Consider the following 15,794-nt stretch of genomic DNA (forward strand, 5'->3'; position numbering starts at 1 on the left):
CCTAGGAATAAACCTACCTAAGGAGGCAAAAGACATGTACTAAGAAAACTATAAAACACTGATGAAAGAAATCAAAGATGACATAAACAGATGGAGAGATATACTATGATCCTAGATTGGAAGAATCAATATTGTGAAAATGAGTATACTACCCAAAGCAATCTACAGGTTCAATGCAATCCCTATCAAGCTACCAATGGCATTTTTCACATAGCTAGAACAAGAAATTTTACAATTTGTATGGAAACACAAAAGACCCCAAATAGCCAAAGCAAACTTGAGAAAGAAAAATGGAGCTGGAGGAATCAGGCTCCCTGACTTCAGACTATACTACAAAGCTACAGTAATCAAAACAGTATTGTACTGGCACAAAAACAGAACTATAGATCAATGGAACGGGATAGAAAGCCAGAGATAAACTCAAGTACATATGGTCACCTTATCTTTTCCAAAGGTGGCAAGAATATACAATGGGAGAAAAGACAGCCTCTTCAATAAGTGGTTCTGGGAAAACTGGACAGCTACATGTAAAAGGATGATATTAGAACACACCCTAACACCATACACAAAAAATAAACTCAGAATGGATTAATGATCTAAATGTAAGGCCAGACACTGTAAAACCCTTAGAGGAAAACATAGGCAGAACACTCTATGACATAATTCACAGAAAGATCCTTTTTAACCCACCTCCTAGAGAAGTGGAAATAAAAGCAAAAATAGACAAATGGGACCTAATGAAACTTAAAAACTTTTGCACAGCAAAGGAAACCATAAACAAGATGAAAAGACAGCCCTCAGAATGGGAGAAAATATTTGCAAACAAAGCAACTGACAAAGGATTAATCTCCAACTTCTGAAATAATTGTGATAGATAGATAGATAGATAGATAGATAGATAGATAGATAGATAGATGACAGATAGATGATAGGTAGATAGGTAGTTTTCATCAAGCAAAATTTATTTGTGGTATCCTTTCCAAAACATCATTATGATTATAAAAGAATATTGTTTCACCTAATGCAAAGCCATTTCTAAATAATTTCCTGCTCAATAAAGATGTTTTTCTTACAAAAGTTAATGCATGTCATTTTGGCCAAAGCAACAGTGGAAGCTGATTACATGTCAGCTACATTAGACAGTGTGTCCTGCTTTATAATTGCTACGCTGGCCTGAAAATCCTGGAGTAAGATTACATGACAGCTGTTTCCCTGTTTGTCCATAAAATTGAGATGTTTGTTTCATAAAGCAATCCCTGTGACCAGAGATTGTTTTTAATATGCAACTAATATCTTTATTGAAATAAGGGAAAATACAAAATGGTTAACTCTCATTGTTCTTGTCCCATCATTTTTATACATTTGTTTGGTAATAACTCTGTGTGTATAGCTTGCATATGTGCTTGTGTTTGTAGAAACATTCTTATATAATACATATAAATTTGTGAATAAAGGTATATATATATTTCTGTTATGACAATAAAAAGTTAGAAAGATAGAAAGAGGCCATAGGGAAAAATGATAGAATAGGGAATATAATCCACTATATATATCCATTATATGGACACTTTATTTGCCTTCTATAACATTCAGAAAGTATATTTCTCTACAATGCAAAATTGTAACATATACATTTTAAATCAATTATATCATTAATCTAGACATTTAATTTTCAGTCTGTAGAAGAAATTCAATAAAATAATTTAAAAGAAGTATTTGGCAGCATTTTTCCACGTGCTGAAGTCCTGTCTCTCTCTTTCCGTCCCTACCCTAACTTTTTATATTATCATGCATCATATTGTGTTATTTTAAAATTTTTATATAATGCAGACTTTTTTATATTTGTCAGCTGATGAAGTATTTGTTTCTTTTACTAAATGAAGTGTTTCAAGGATAAGATCATCTTTCTCTCCATCTTTGCATTTCCAGCACCTGAAAGTTGTATATACTTGTCTTAAATAAAGAAACAGTCCTGGTTGAAGATGCCCTCATGCATATAAATGGTATTTAATTGGATAAGATCATAAAGACATGAAAAGATTAATTGGTGAGATTAATTGGAAGCAGCAAAGAAAACTGAACGAAATCTTCCAGCACATTCATAAAGATAACATCCAAAAGTGCATGTTGGATCGAAAGAAGAGTTTTGTATTCCTTACGTTTTTCATGTGAGAGAAAAAAAAGAAAGAGAGATCAGAACTGAGTTTTTCCTTAGTATGTGTCTCAGCGTATAAGCAACTCACATATAACAAAGAAATCCTGGGAAACTGTTTGCATGGTTTATTACTGAATGCTCATGCCAAAAAAGTAGAACCTTTTGTTTTGATCACTGATTATTTTGAGATCAGTGGGATAGACAGGAAAAGAAATGTTGAGATCAATATTGATGTATGGCCTATGATGTATGCAACAGGATGGCATTTTGACAACACGTGCATGCCAATGTCTGTCTGTCTTACTCACCAGAAACATCTTGTAATCATACATTTCCTGATCTTATTTTTGTATTGGAGAAAAAAATGGCAAAATACAAAAGTTATCACATCGCTCCCACTTGTTACATGTAGAAATCTTTGTATGGTCTACAAAAATACTTCTCAATCGTTTTCATCATTTTTACTTTAACATTTAAACACACACCAATGAATCCACCATAGTTTTACATAATTTTCATTGCATGAATTATAAACCCATCTTTTACTTTCTCCTAAAGAATGTGTATAGAATGCAAGTGCTTGAAAGTGACATAATTGTTAGTATGACCTTAAGTTTACTTCACGTAATAAAAATAATAAACCAAATTGTATATCATAGTGACATAAACTGCAAGTTAGGAGACTGCGAACTGTAGCCACCATGCTAGAGCCAGTTCAATAAATATATTCTGAGAATTTTATAGCAAAATGCAACAGACCCAGAATTTTAAGTGTAAAGGGAGTTCAACAACACATTTTTGTCTATTAAAAATGTTATAAACCTAAGATGATATACAATGACTTTTCAAACTAAAATGTTTTTTATACTCTATTAATATTTTTTGTACAACTTTTAACAGACATCAAATAATCCCACAATGCTCAGTGAATATCAAAGAGAAGAGGACCAAAGATGAAAAAATTAGAACCTAACAGATGAAATAGATTGTAGCTGTTCACTGCTAAATACCTTTAGACAAATTATTGAATTGTAAAATTACAAACAACACTGGTGATTATTTGTGCTGACAGAAAATCCATCCTGAAAAACAAAAGCAACAAGAATGTTTTTCAAATCCTAAAGGCCATCTCAGAAAATTGTTCTGTTTTGTTAATTCCTTGAGGAAGGAAAAATAATTTTTGATATTTGAGCATAAATTGTTGAAGACTAAATATGGAGACACTGAGAAATAAGATAGTTGTATAAGTACGTAATACAGTTGTTACCATCATCACTCACAAATGATAATACAGATTAAAATCATGTCACATACAGCACTGAACCAAACTACTTTGCATGATAGGCTAAGTTTCTTACGAGTGGTCTGCTGTATAATTAATAGCTACTTTGGATGAGTCAGTCCTTATCAATACCACCAAATTAAAAACAAAAAATAGCTGCAAAATCCAAAACAGAAATAGATTTTTTCTTAATTGTAGCATTTAGAAGCAGTTTAATATTTATTTTGTTTTTTCCCCTCTATCATAACAATTTACTTGATATAAAAATCATAAGACCCTTATAAGCTAAATTTAGGCTCCTCAAACCTGTACAAAATTTAATTTGATATCAATCTAAGGATCTGAGGAATGAGCAAATAACCATATTACAGCTGAATTTTTTTAAACATCTTTATTGGAGTATAATTGCTTTACAATGTTGTGTTAGTTTCTGCTGTATAACAAAGTGAATCAGCTATATGTATACATATAACCCATATACCCTCCCTCTTGCATCTCCCTCCCACCCACCCTATTCCACCCCTCTAGGTGGTCACAGAGCACCGAGCTGATCTCCCTGTGCTATGTGGCTGCTTCCCACTAGCTACCTATTTTACATTTGGTAGTGTATATATGTCCATGACACTCTCTCATTTTGTCTCAGCTTACCCTTCCCCCTCCCTGTGTCCTCAAGTCTATTCTCTACATCTGCGTCTTTATTCCTGTCCTGCCCCTAAGTTCTTCAGAAACTTTGTTTTTGTTTTTTAGATTCCATGTATATGTGTTAGCATATGGTATTTTTTTTCTCTTTCTGACTTACTTCTCTCTGCATGACAGACTCTAGGTCCATCCAACTCACTACAAATAACTCAATTTCATTTCTTTTGATGGTTGAGTAGTATTCCATTTTATATATGTGCCACGTCTTCTTTATACATTCATCTGTTGATGGACACTTACGTTGCTTCCATGTCCTGGCTATTGTAAATAGTGCTGCAATGAGCATTGTGGTACATGACTCTTTTTGAATTATGGTTTTCTCAGGTATATGCCCAGTAGTGGGATTGCTAAGTCATATGGTAGTTCTATTTTTAGTTTTTTAAGGAACCTCCATACTGTTCTCCATAGTGGCTGTATCAATTTACATTCCCACGAACAGTGCAAAAGGATAACCTTTTCTCCACACCCTCTCCAGCATTTATTGTTTGTAGATTTTTTGATACTGGCCATTCTGACTGCTGTGAGGTGATACCTCATTGTAGTTTTCATTTGCATTTCTCTAATGATTAGTGATGCTGAGCATCCTTTCATGTGTTTGTTGGCAATCTGTATATCTTCTTTGGAGAAATGTTGATTTAGTTCTTTTGCCCATTTTTGGATTGGGTTGTTTGTTTTTTTGATATTGAGCTGCATGAGCTCCTTGTATATTTTGGAGTTTAATCCTTTGTCAGTTGCTTCATCTGCAAATATTTTCTGCCATTCTGAGGGGTGTCTTTTTGTCTTGTTTACGGCTTCCTTTGCTGTGCAAAAGCTTTTAAGTTTCATTAGGTCCCATTTGTTTATTTTTGTTTTTGTTTCCATTTCTCTAGGAGATGGGTCAAAAAAGAGCTTGCTGTGTTTTATGTCATAGAGTGTTCTGCCTGCCTATGTTTTCCTCTAAGAGTTTTATAGTGTCTGGCCTTACATTTAGGTCTTTAATCCTTTTTGAGTTTATTTTTGTGTATGGTGTTAGGAAGTGTTCTCATTTCATTCTTTTACATGTAGCTGTTCAGTTTTCCCAGCACCACTTATTGAAGAGGCTGTCTTTTCTCCATTGTATATTCTTGCTTCCTTTATAAAGATAAGGTGACCATATGTGCATGGGCATATCTCTGGGCTTTCTATCCTGTTCCATTGATCTATATTTCTGTTTTTGTGCCAATATCTTACTGTTTTGATTACTGTAGCTTTGTAATATAGTCTCAAACTAAAATGTTTTGATTGACTTTTGCAGTTATGTATCAAATTACAAATGTGCTCAAATCACAGAAAATGACATTGGAGAACCTCTATGTAAATAACTCAAAGACTAGCTTCCAGTACTTTCTCTTGTTTGAAAGATTATTGTCCTGACATATTGTAATCCACAAATATTCTAAAAAGCTATTCATAAATTTTGAGAATTTAAATCAAATACTAACAAGAAATTTACTATTTTTTGTCTACAAGCTAAATCATTTATGACAAAAACTGATAAAAATATGAAACCAAAACAACTAAATATTAAATTATGTTAATTTACTCATAGTAATTTAGATATAATGGAAATATAAATGTCACTCATTTTTAAGGAAAATTACTGAGATTAAAAATTTTTTAAAGAATAAATTTAATTTTTCCATATATTTCCTCTGCAATAGAATATAAAGATTGATATAAAAATTCTGAAAATTTGACATAGATAAAAAGCAGAGGAAGCCTTCTTAAGGTGGTGCACCCCCAACCACTGCCACTATCTTTATCCCAAGCATACTGGGTGTGAAAAAAGAAAACTAAAACTGTATTTGTCTATGAACAAACAAATAAACAAACAAAAATACAGTTGACCACCCCATGGGGCTATAGGTAATATATATATATAGGAAATAGAAATCTCTGTACACGGCGTTAGGGTTCTTCAGAGAACCAGAACAAATAGGAGCTATTTATATATGAAAGAGAGCGAGAGAGAGAATTGAAGGAATTGGCTCATGCAGTTATGGAGGCTGGTGGGTCTGAGATCTTTGGGGCAGGCTGAAGCCTAAAGACCCAGGGAAGAGCTGATGCAGCAGTTTGAGTCTGAAGTCTGTCTGGACAAAGAATTCCTTCTTCCTTGGGGACCTTAGTCTTTACTAAGGCCATCAGTTCATTGAATGTGGCTCACCCAGGTTATGGTGATAACCTGCTTTACTCAAAGTCTATGGATTTAAATGTTAATCACATCTACAAACTACTTTCACAGCTATATTTAGATGTTGTTTACCAAATAACTGGGTACAATAGCCTAACCACGTTGACGTATAAAATTAACCATTACACATGGAAAGGTAATGAGTGAAGCAGGTAAAATTTAGAGGCTAGGATTTGAGTTAAACCTTTGCAACAAAATCTGCAATATTGCTAATATCTCTATAGATGGGTAATCACAAATATAAAAATAATAATTCTGGTCTGAGAAACCTAGAAAAACAGATGAAGGTGAAAACAAAACTGTAGTATTGAGAAGTGTAATCGAGAAGGTGACAAAATACACATTCAAGGTGAGTCTACAAAGTACAATCCAAAATATGTGATGAAATTTAACAGTAAGAGAGCAAACAGAAAAAAAATTGAGATAAATCTGTTTAGAATTCTAATAAATTAGACAACCTTAAAAGAGCTATCCAATGAGTATATATTTATCCTCAAGGAGATAAAGAATACAATTAACTGAAAAATACAAGTAATTATGAAAAAAATCCATCCTACTTCAACTGTCATAAGCAAGAAGCAATGAAGAGGGTCAAAGTAAAAATACTAGAAATATAGCTATCATAACCAAGCTATCTCTTCTTGGTAAAAGAAGAGACAGATAGATCAATGAAACAGAATAAGGAGTCCAGACATAAACTCACACAAATATAGCCAACTGATCTTTAACAAAGAAGCAAAGCAATATGACAAATTTTGCTAGATAACTGCATGAAAATAAATAAAGAAAGAATCTAGACAGAACTTAAACCCTTCAAGAAGGTTAACTCAAAATGGATTGTAGGCCTAAATGTAAAATGCAAAACTGTGAAACTCTTAAAAGATAATATAGGAGAAAATATAGATAACTTGGGACTTGCAATGACTTTTTAGCTACAATACCAAAAGTATAATCCATGAGGAATTGATTAGGTGGACTTCTTTATAATTAAAAACTTCTGTTCTGCAAAAACACAGTCAAGAGAATGGGAAAATAAACCACAGACTAGAAGAAAATATTTGCAAACCACAGTCGACAAAGAACACTTCCAAAATATTCAAAGAACACTTAACACTCAACAGTAAGAAAACATGCAAATTAATTAAAAATGGGGCAAATATCTTAACAGACACCTCACCAAAGAAGATATACTGGTGGCAAATAAACATATGAAAATAGGCACCAAATTATATGTCATTAGGGAATTTGAAGTTCAAACAACGATGAAATATCACTACATGCTTATTAAAATGATCAAAATTCCAAACACTGACAATACCAAATGCTGGTGAGGATGTGGACCTGCAGGAACTCTCATTCATTGCTGGTGGGGATGCAAAAATGGTGCAGCCACTTTGGTAGACAGTTCGGCTGTTTCTTACAAAACTAAACATTCTCTTACCATACAATCCAGCAATCATGCTTCTAGGGTTGAAAACTTATGTTCACACAAAAACGCACACACAGATGTTTATAGCAGCTTTATTCGTAATTTCCAAAACCTGGAAGCAAACGAAGATATCTTTCCAAAGGTGAATGCATAAATAAATTTCAGTGCATCCAGAAATGGAATATTATTCAGTCAGTACTGAAAAAATGGGCTATCAAGCCGTGAAAAGACATGGAAGAATCATGAATGTATATTGCTAAGTGAAAGTAACCAATCTGAAAAGAGTGCATACTTTATGTTTCCAGCTATATGACATCCTGGAAAAGGCAAAACTATGGAGATAATCAAAAAAGCAGTGACCACTAGGCATTAGTGGGGAGGGATGAATAGGTGAGGCACAGAGGATTTTTAGGGCAGTTAAACTACTTTGTATGATACTATAATGGTGGATAAATGTCACTTATACATTTGTCCAAACCCATAGAATGTGCAATGCCAAAAGTTAACTCTAATGTAAACTATGGACCCTAGATGATAATGATATATTAATGTAAGTTCATGGATTATAACAAATGTACCACTTCGGGGAAGGAGTTATAACTTCCTCTCCATTTGCTTTGACCTAAATCTCCTCTAAAAATAAAGTCCATCTGAGAAATCCTGGAAATAAAAAGAAGCCATTGAAATAAATATGTCACACTACAGAATAAATTTTAAATCAATGAATATAAAATTGATGAATTGGAAGACATTAATAAGAAGTCACACAAAACACACACACACACATATATATATATATACAAAACATGTATATATATATATACACACATATATATATAAAACTGTTGAAGAAATTATCTGATCATGTTATATAAAAAGTTTGAAGACAGTTAGAACTGTAAGTATTGCCTAGTAGCTCTATCCCTGGCTCTTGGGAAAGTTATTTACCATCTCTGGATTTTGTTTTCCTTAGCTGCAAAATGTGTGTGATTTAATATTTTTAAGACTATAAACACGGTTGATGTTTATACTTAGTATTTTTTTTTTCATTTTTCCAGCATGAGTAAATTTAAATTTCTATGAAAAGCTGAGAAAATATAGGTACTATACAAAAGTAAGTTATTAACTAACACATTTTAGACTTTTACCTTTTCATTCCTACTGCTATTACTCTTGTTTAGACACCATTCTTTTCTGCCTGGACTATTATAATAGACTTCAAATTCTAATGTTCACAATGGCCTTCCAATATCATGTTTCTCCCATCTGTAATTAAACTCCCAAAGACTGCTATTAAGGAATGTTATCTTGAAACATAACTCCAAATAACATACTTCTCAGTGACTCTTCTGGGCTTGCAGGATGTCACAATCTTTTGTCTGTATTCAAGGTCTTCATATCCTGACCACAACTAATTTTTCCATCTTCATTATGAAAATACCAACTGAAAAGCACTCACTGGAAATCAAAACAATCCATTAGTGGTAGCAATAAAGAAGAAAGTTGATGAAATCTTGGGCGGGGAGGGACAAGGAACATACATTGAGAAAAGCTCTTTGCTTTCTCTCAATTAATGGAAGCTAATTCAATGAAACCAGGAGCAAACTAGATTGATCATGCAACTATTGCTGGGCAAGGCTTGGGTTGCCCACAGTTTAATTTCTCAGCAATTTCCTGAGAAGTTGTATATAAAGGTCTGTTGTTGAAGAAAGATGCTGGGAATGGGCTTTCTGATCCTGCTCTGTTGTCTGGTTGGTTTCACCACCCAGGGGCCCACCGTGCCTCTTCCCATTGCTGGGTTTCAATGTGCTTTTCATTCTCTTGGCTGCTTGAGCAAACAGCCATCACTGTTTCCATTGTGAGCTCTTCTCTGTCTGGATCCAAGCCCAAGTTTAGAGAACATGTGCTTGCGACCAACATTTGGCAGCCTGGGTCCCCACTTGGAGTGACTCTCTACCTTTGCCTTTTTCCCATCAAGACAGTTCCTGAATCTGGAGACTGAAGAGCAGGACTGAACATGCTTAGCTCTAAAAGCTGGTTCCTCATCCTGCTGGCTCACTGGGATGAGGGACAAAGAATTCACAAAATTCACACCAAAACCACACCAAAATCCAGAGCAGTCTCTTCATTGGAGACAATCTTTCCCTTAGCCTGATATTTTCTAGTAAAAATATTTAGTTAGGGTAAATTCTTGACCTATGTCTTTATTCCATGTTAACTTCTTAAAGGAAAGAGTGAATTTTGTGGTTGGTAAATGGGGTAGGAAGGATTCTAAGACGGCCCCAAAGATTCCCATTCCCTAGTGTTAATACTCTCTATAATCTCCCATTTTTGTAGGAAGAACCTATATATATGATGGAATGCACTCTCATGATGATGTTGCATTCAATGGCAAAGGTGAAGGCATTTTGCAGATATAAGTAAAATCTTTCATCAGTTTGACATTGAATTAGGTAGGCCTGACCTTACCAGGTGAACCCTTAAAAGATTGTTTAGGTTTTTGTTGAGATCAGCGAGATGATCTATCTGGTCTTGAATAAGCAAGCTCCCATGTGTTCAACAGCAGCAAGAAAATGAGCTCTGTCCACAGTCACATGAACTGGGGAGAGGACCCTGAGCCTCAGTGCAGGCCAACATGACACTGTGAGGTGTGGGTCCTTGCACCCAGGACCCACAAGAGACATGCCTGGACTTCTGACCTACTTGTGAGGTAATACATGAGTGTTGGTTTAAGCTGATAAGTCTGTGGTGATGTTTATGCAGTGATAAAAAGTTAATATAGTAAGTTTGGAATAAGTTAGTGATAAAATATTGTAATATTTTATTATCTGGGAGCTGCCTGACCACAAGCTGCATGGGATGATTCTTTTATGGAAATTCTGTAATTTTTCCAGTTGTGGCCCTAACTAGGTTGGTTAATAAACCCAAATCGGGGATAAGTAGTAGCAAGTTCTCTTCACACATATAAAATCATGCTCTTCACTCAACTTTATTAATAATAAAGGTAAAATTTGGGTATTAATCAATCTAGATCCTGATTCTTTCTCCCATTTGGTTCTGAATTAGTTTGGGGAAAAGAAATACACTTTCTTTGTGAGATGTTTACAAACCCTGAAATCTATAATATTTTCACTTGTCATACAACAATAATGCATTACCAACATTGCACATCATTACTGCTAACCAAGACAATTGAAAGAGAAATGCAGCAACCAGAAAAATAAAGTGCATCATGGGGAAAATGGCATTTCTCTAAAAAATCTAAAGCAATTTCAATGCTATCATCTAAACAACCACCCCTGAGCTTCATTATTTTCTTCCTGATGTGAAATGGGTTGAAAATATAACTTTTCTTTCTTAAATGCACAATTACAAAGACGGTCACAGTAGAAGAAAATCTTTATGAACACCGTGTCCTTGAATGATGTCAGAGTTGTTGTTTGAAATGAATTTGCATAACTGCCAGCCTTGAGTTTCCTAAATGTCTTTGGCAGAAATAGTGTCCCAATTGTTTTCTCCAGAACCAAGATGACAACGTTCTTAAATAAAATTGTCATTAAATTTCCTTTTGAATTCTAACTGCATGATTGAATAAATATTATCTGCTGAAACTGGCTGTGAAGATAAGTATTTCATGACAGTTAATATATTTCATATGCAAATGTTTTGGCCTCTCTCTATATTGGAAGCATGGAAAAAAAACACTTGCTATCTATTTAATTTAGAATGTAATATCAAATCAGATGCATAGGTTCCTGAAATCAAATAGCTATTTTATTGTATCATTTTTATTAAAATGACACATTTTGTACTGAGGACAATTCAGTGATAATATGCTGATTTCCATATGTATGAAGTACCACCAGAAAGAAATACATCTTCTTATATATAAATTATTCAAGTAAATTGTGAAGTTTTTACAATATGTATATATGAACTTTTTACATATTTATGTATATATATATATGTTTCCAAATTTTCATCTGAATTTCTCCTCACAATTAAATTATCATACATTTTGCCATAAATATCCTTGGATTCCTTGTACCATTAAAAATATATATATTGCTTCTTCTATTCATAAAACCTCTGTTTATTTTGAATTGACCCTCACCTGATTTACTGTGTATATAATTTGCTTAATATCATAATTTATTCCTCAATTAAAAAAAATAAATATCACTTGTTTAAAGATTCATAGGACTTATTTTTCCACAGACTAGAAGTTTTAGGTCTAATAACCATTTTAAATTAAAAGTATGCTGGATGAGAAATACATTCGTATTTGTAATTTAGAAATATGTGAATTATTTCTCATTCCCTGAAAGCTGTTTTCTTAATATCAATTGCCATCTTTCCTAGACAGAGAGGCATTGGGTTTTGATGTTATTTGTACGAGTAATGAAGAGTCTTTGTAAAAATTCCCACTCTTCTTTAAATGTGTAATTTTTTTATTATCCCATTTGATGGTCAGCCTACTTTGAGTCTTCCCCAAATTCCCCTTTTGTGTGCATTGCTAGTCCCCTTCCTAATTAGTGCTGTGATTGTTGCTTTCTTAAAAGTGCACCAATATATCTTCTCCTGTAAAATACAATCGCTTTTTATATTTCTGGAACTAAAAACAGATGATTCTAAAAACACAGCAACACAGAAAAAAATATTTGAATTCTTAGAAACACTAAATCTCTGAAAGAAAGGATAAGTAGGAAAACAAAAGGCCAAGGATCCAGAGGTGGGGAAAGACGCAGAATTAAGAGATAGAAAGTGGAAGGAGGGGGTGAAAAAATGAGGTGTTTGATGCAAGAGGACAGAATGATAACCTTGTGTCCTGTGATAGAAGATAAAGGTGAAAAAGGACCATAAAGCTTCGTGAATGTTGAGAAGTATGAAAAAGAAGACATGAAAGTGACAGTGAACAAAATGACCCCATTGTATTTGGAAAGAAAAAAGCATTTTCTGCAAAACTGTAGACAAGAAAGTTAAATCACATGGAGACTGAACAAATATTTAATCTATTATCTCAAATTTGGTCTCAATTATGTTTATTCCTATGGAAAATAAACATGTTTTAATACTTATTTTTCTGTTCTGTAAAAAAACAAAAGGATAAGTTTTGTGATTTTCTAATAAATTACATACTTATTTCTATATCACTCTATTATCAGATAGTCACAATAAATATTAAATGGAAAGTCGAGAAATTAGAAGGAGAAATTTAGGGACTGTAGTTTTAAGTTATATAAAACAGTCTAGCACTTTACCCCAGTGTAGATCCCTCTATCAGTCAGGGTTCCCCGGAGAAACAGAACTAATAATTATACAACATGTGTGTGTGCTGTGGGGAGGAATAAATTTCCTCCACCCTTCTGGGCTCTTCTGGCTGCTCTAAGAATTAGATTAACATGAGGCAGATTAACAGAAAATCGAACAATGGAGAGACCCAGGAAAACTAACCACGATGGTTGAAATTCTCACTTTAAACACTGTTTTCAGCGGCTACTTCCCACTAGCTATCTATTTTACGTTTGGTAGTGTATATATGTCCATGCCACTCTCTCACTTTGTCACAGCTTACCCTTCCCCCTCCCCCTGTCCTCAAGTCCATTCTCTAGTAGGTGTGTGTCTTTATTCCCGTCTTACCCCTAGGTTCTTCATGACCTTTTTTTTTTTTCCTTAGATTCCATATATATGTGTTAGCATATGGTATTTGTTTTTCTCTTTCTGATTTACTTCACTCTGTATGACAGACTCTAGGTCCATCTACCTCACTACAAATAACTCAATTTCGTTTCTTTTTATGGCTGAGAGATCAGCTAGGTGGTTTGTGACCACCTAGAGGGGTGGGATAGGGAGGGTGGGAGGGAGGGAGACACAAGAGGGAAGAGATATGGGAACATATGTATATGTATAACTGATTCACTTTGTTATAAAGCAGAAACTAACACACCATTGTAAAGCAATTATACTCCAATAAAGATGTTAAAACAAACAAACAAGAACACACTGTCTTCAGCTAAAGACAAAAGCTTCTGTTGCGGGTGGGTGGTCGGGACTTCCGAGGGGAGGAAGGCAATTCATGGAAGATGGAGAAGCAAATGTTTGGTAAACAACTGTTTGCTGGGCCACATGGAGACAATGGGACACAGAGTGGACTTTGATCTCTAGGCCCTGTTCCCCCACCACTCCTAGCCCACATTTTGCAGACATCTCCAGTGACGGTTTTATTCCAGGAACAGTACCATAAATCTAAAGGCAGGCAGTTAAGGGGGCGATAACAAGAAAGACCTCCGGAGTCGTGTTTTTTTTTTTTAAAATAACCAGCCTAGATTAATCCTCTTGTCAAAGAGACACAATTAGGGGTGACAAACTGTGCTGCCCTCAAGTCCCACGTTTGAAACTTCTCCAAGTCTCAGAGTCCAGAAGCTGAGTCGGTAGATTGTTCCATCCCACTGAACCAGTCTCTTAGTCCTGACCGTAGTTGTTCCTGCCCGTCTGCAGGAAGTTCAGGCAAGACCCCATGGAGGTGTTTGTGGACAACGAGACCAAGCTCACACTGCTTGGGCTGCAGCAGTACTACGTCAGACTTCCTGCAGAAGAACTGCAAGCTCTTTGATCTTGTGGACGCGCTGGAGTTTAACCAGGTGGTGATATTTGTGAAGTCGGTGCAATGCTGCATGGCCTTAGCCCGGCTCCTCATGGAGCAGAACTTCCCAGCCATTGCCATCCACAGGGGCATGGCCCAGGAGGAGCAACTGTCATGTTATCAAGCAGTTCAAGGACTTCCAGCGGTGGATCCTGGTGGCCACCAATCTGTTTGGCTGAGGAACGGACACTGAGCGTGTCAACACTGTCTTCAATTATGACATTCCCGAGGACTCGGACACCTACCTCCACCACATGGCCCGTGCGGGTTGCTTTGGAACCAAAGACCTGGCCATTACTTTCGTGTCTGATGAGAATGATGCCAACATCCTCAGTGATGTCCAGGACAGGTTTGAAATGAATGTGGCAGAGCTTCCAGAAGAAATAAACATCTCCACATACATTGAGCAGAGCCGGTAACCATGTGCCCTGATGTCCCAGAGCCGCCCTGCTTCCCATGTGTTGTTTCAAGTCCTCTTCCTAGGTGACAGTGGGTCTTTCTTTTTACTGTTTAAAAGCTGTACATTTGTGTAAGAATAAATTTTATTATGGAAAAATTCAGTTCAGAAGGTGGTGATGGAGATACGCTCTCACAGTAAGGCCTGTGTGGTGCTAGAAACCAGGTATGTATTATTATTTTTTTAATAGACCTTTATTGGAGTATAATTGCTTCACAATACTGTGCCAGTTTCTGTTGCACAACAAAGCGAATCAGCCATATGCATACACACGTCCCCATATCCCCTCCCTCTTGAGCCTCCCTCCCACCCTCTCTATCCCATCCCACTAGCTCATCGCAAAGCACTGAGCAGATCTCCCTGTGCTATATTGCAGCTTCCCACCAGCCAACTATTTTACATTCGATAGTGTATGTATGTCGATGCTACTCTCACTTGGCCCCAGCTTCACCCTCCCACCCCATGACATCAAGTCCATTCTCTATGTCTACCTCTTTATTCCTGCCCTGTAATTAGGTTCATCAGTACCTTTTTTTTTTTTTAGATTCCATATATATATGCTTTAGTTTACAGTATTTGTTTTTCTCTTTCTGACTTACTTCACTCTGTATGACAGACTCTAGCTCCATCCACCTCACTACAAATAACTCAATTTTGTTTCTTTTTATGGCTGAGTAATATTCCAATGTATATATGTATCACATCTTCTTTATCCATTCATCTGTTGATAATAAGAGGCATCTCTATGGAGACTAAAGAAAAACAAAGGTTAATGATTGGAGCAATGTATAAACCAATGTCTAAGCCCAGGAGGCAGCCAGATGAGATTTCTAGATGTCAGGACTAAAGCGTCTTCAGATCAAGTGAGGGCAGACAGCGACAGTCTGACAGATTTTCCTGGTTGGTAGTTGAATGTCTCT

The 15,794-nt window shown here is 35.4% G+C and overlaps 1 pseudogene across 1 annotated transcript in view; it reads left to right on the forward strand.

Moving 5' to 3' along the window:
• The window catches only part of LOC309821803 (ATP-dependent RNA helicase DDX39A-like), a 120,051-nt pseudogene extending 105,183 nt beyond the window's left edge, over window positions 1-14,868 (forward strand). Inside the window, exon 4 of the transcript in view lies at window positions 14,253-14,868. The product of the transcript in view is annotated as an ATP-dependent RNA helicase DDX39A-like (transcript). The remainder of the gene's footprint in view (window positions 1-14,252) is intronic.
• Window positions 14,869-15,794: the final 926 nt, after the last annotated feature.

This window comes from Grampus griseus (assembly GCF_964374135.1).
Source record: "Grampus griseus genome assembly, chromosome: 4".
NCBI lineage: Eukaryota > Metazoa > Chordata > Mammalia > Artiodactyla > Delphinidae > Grampus > Grampus griseus.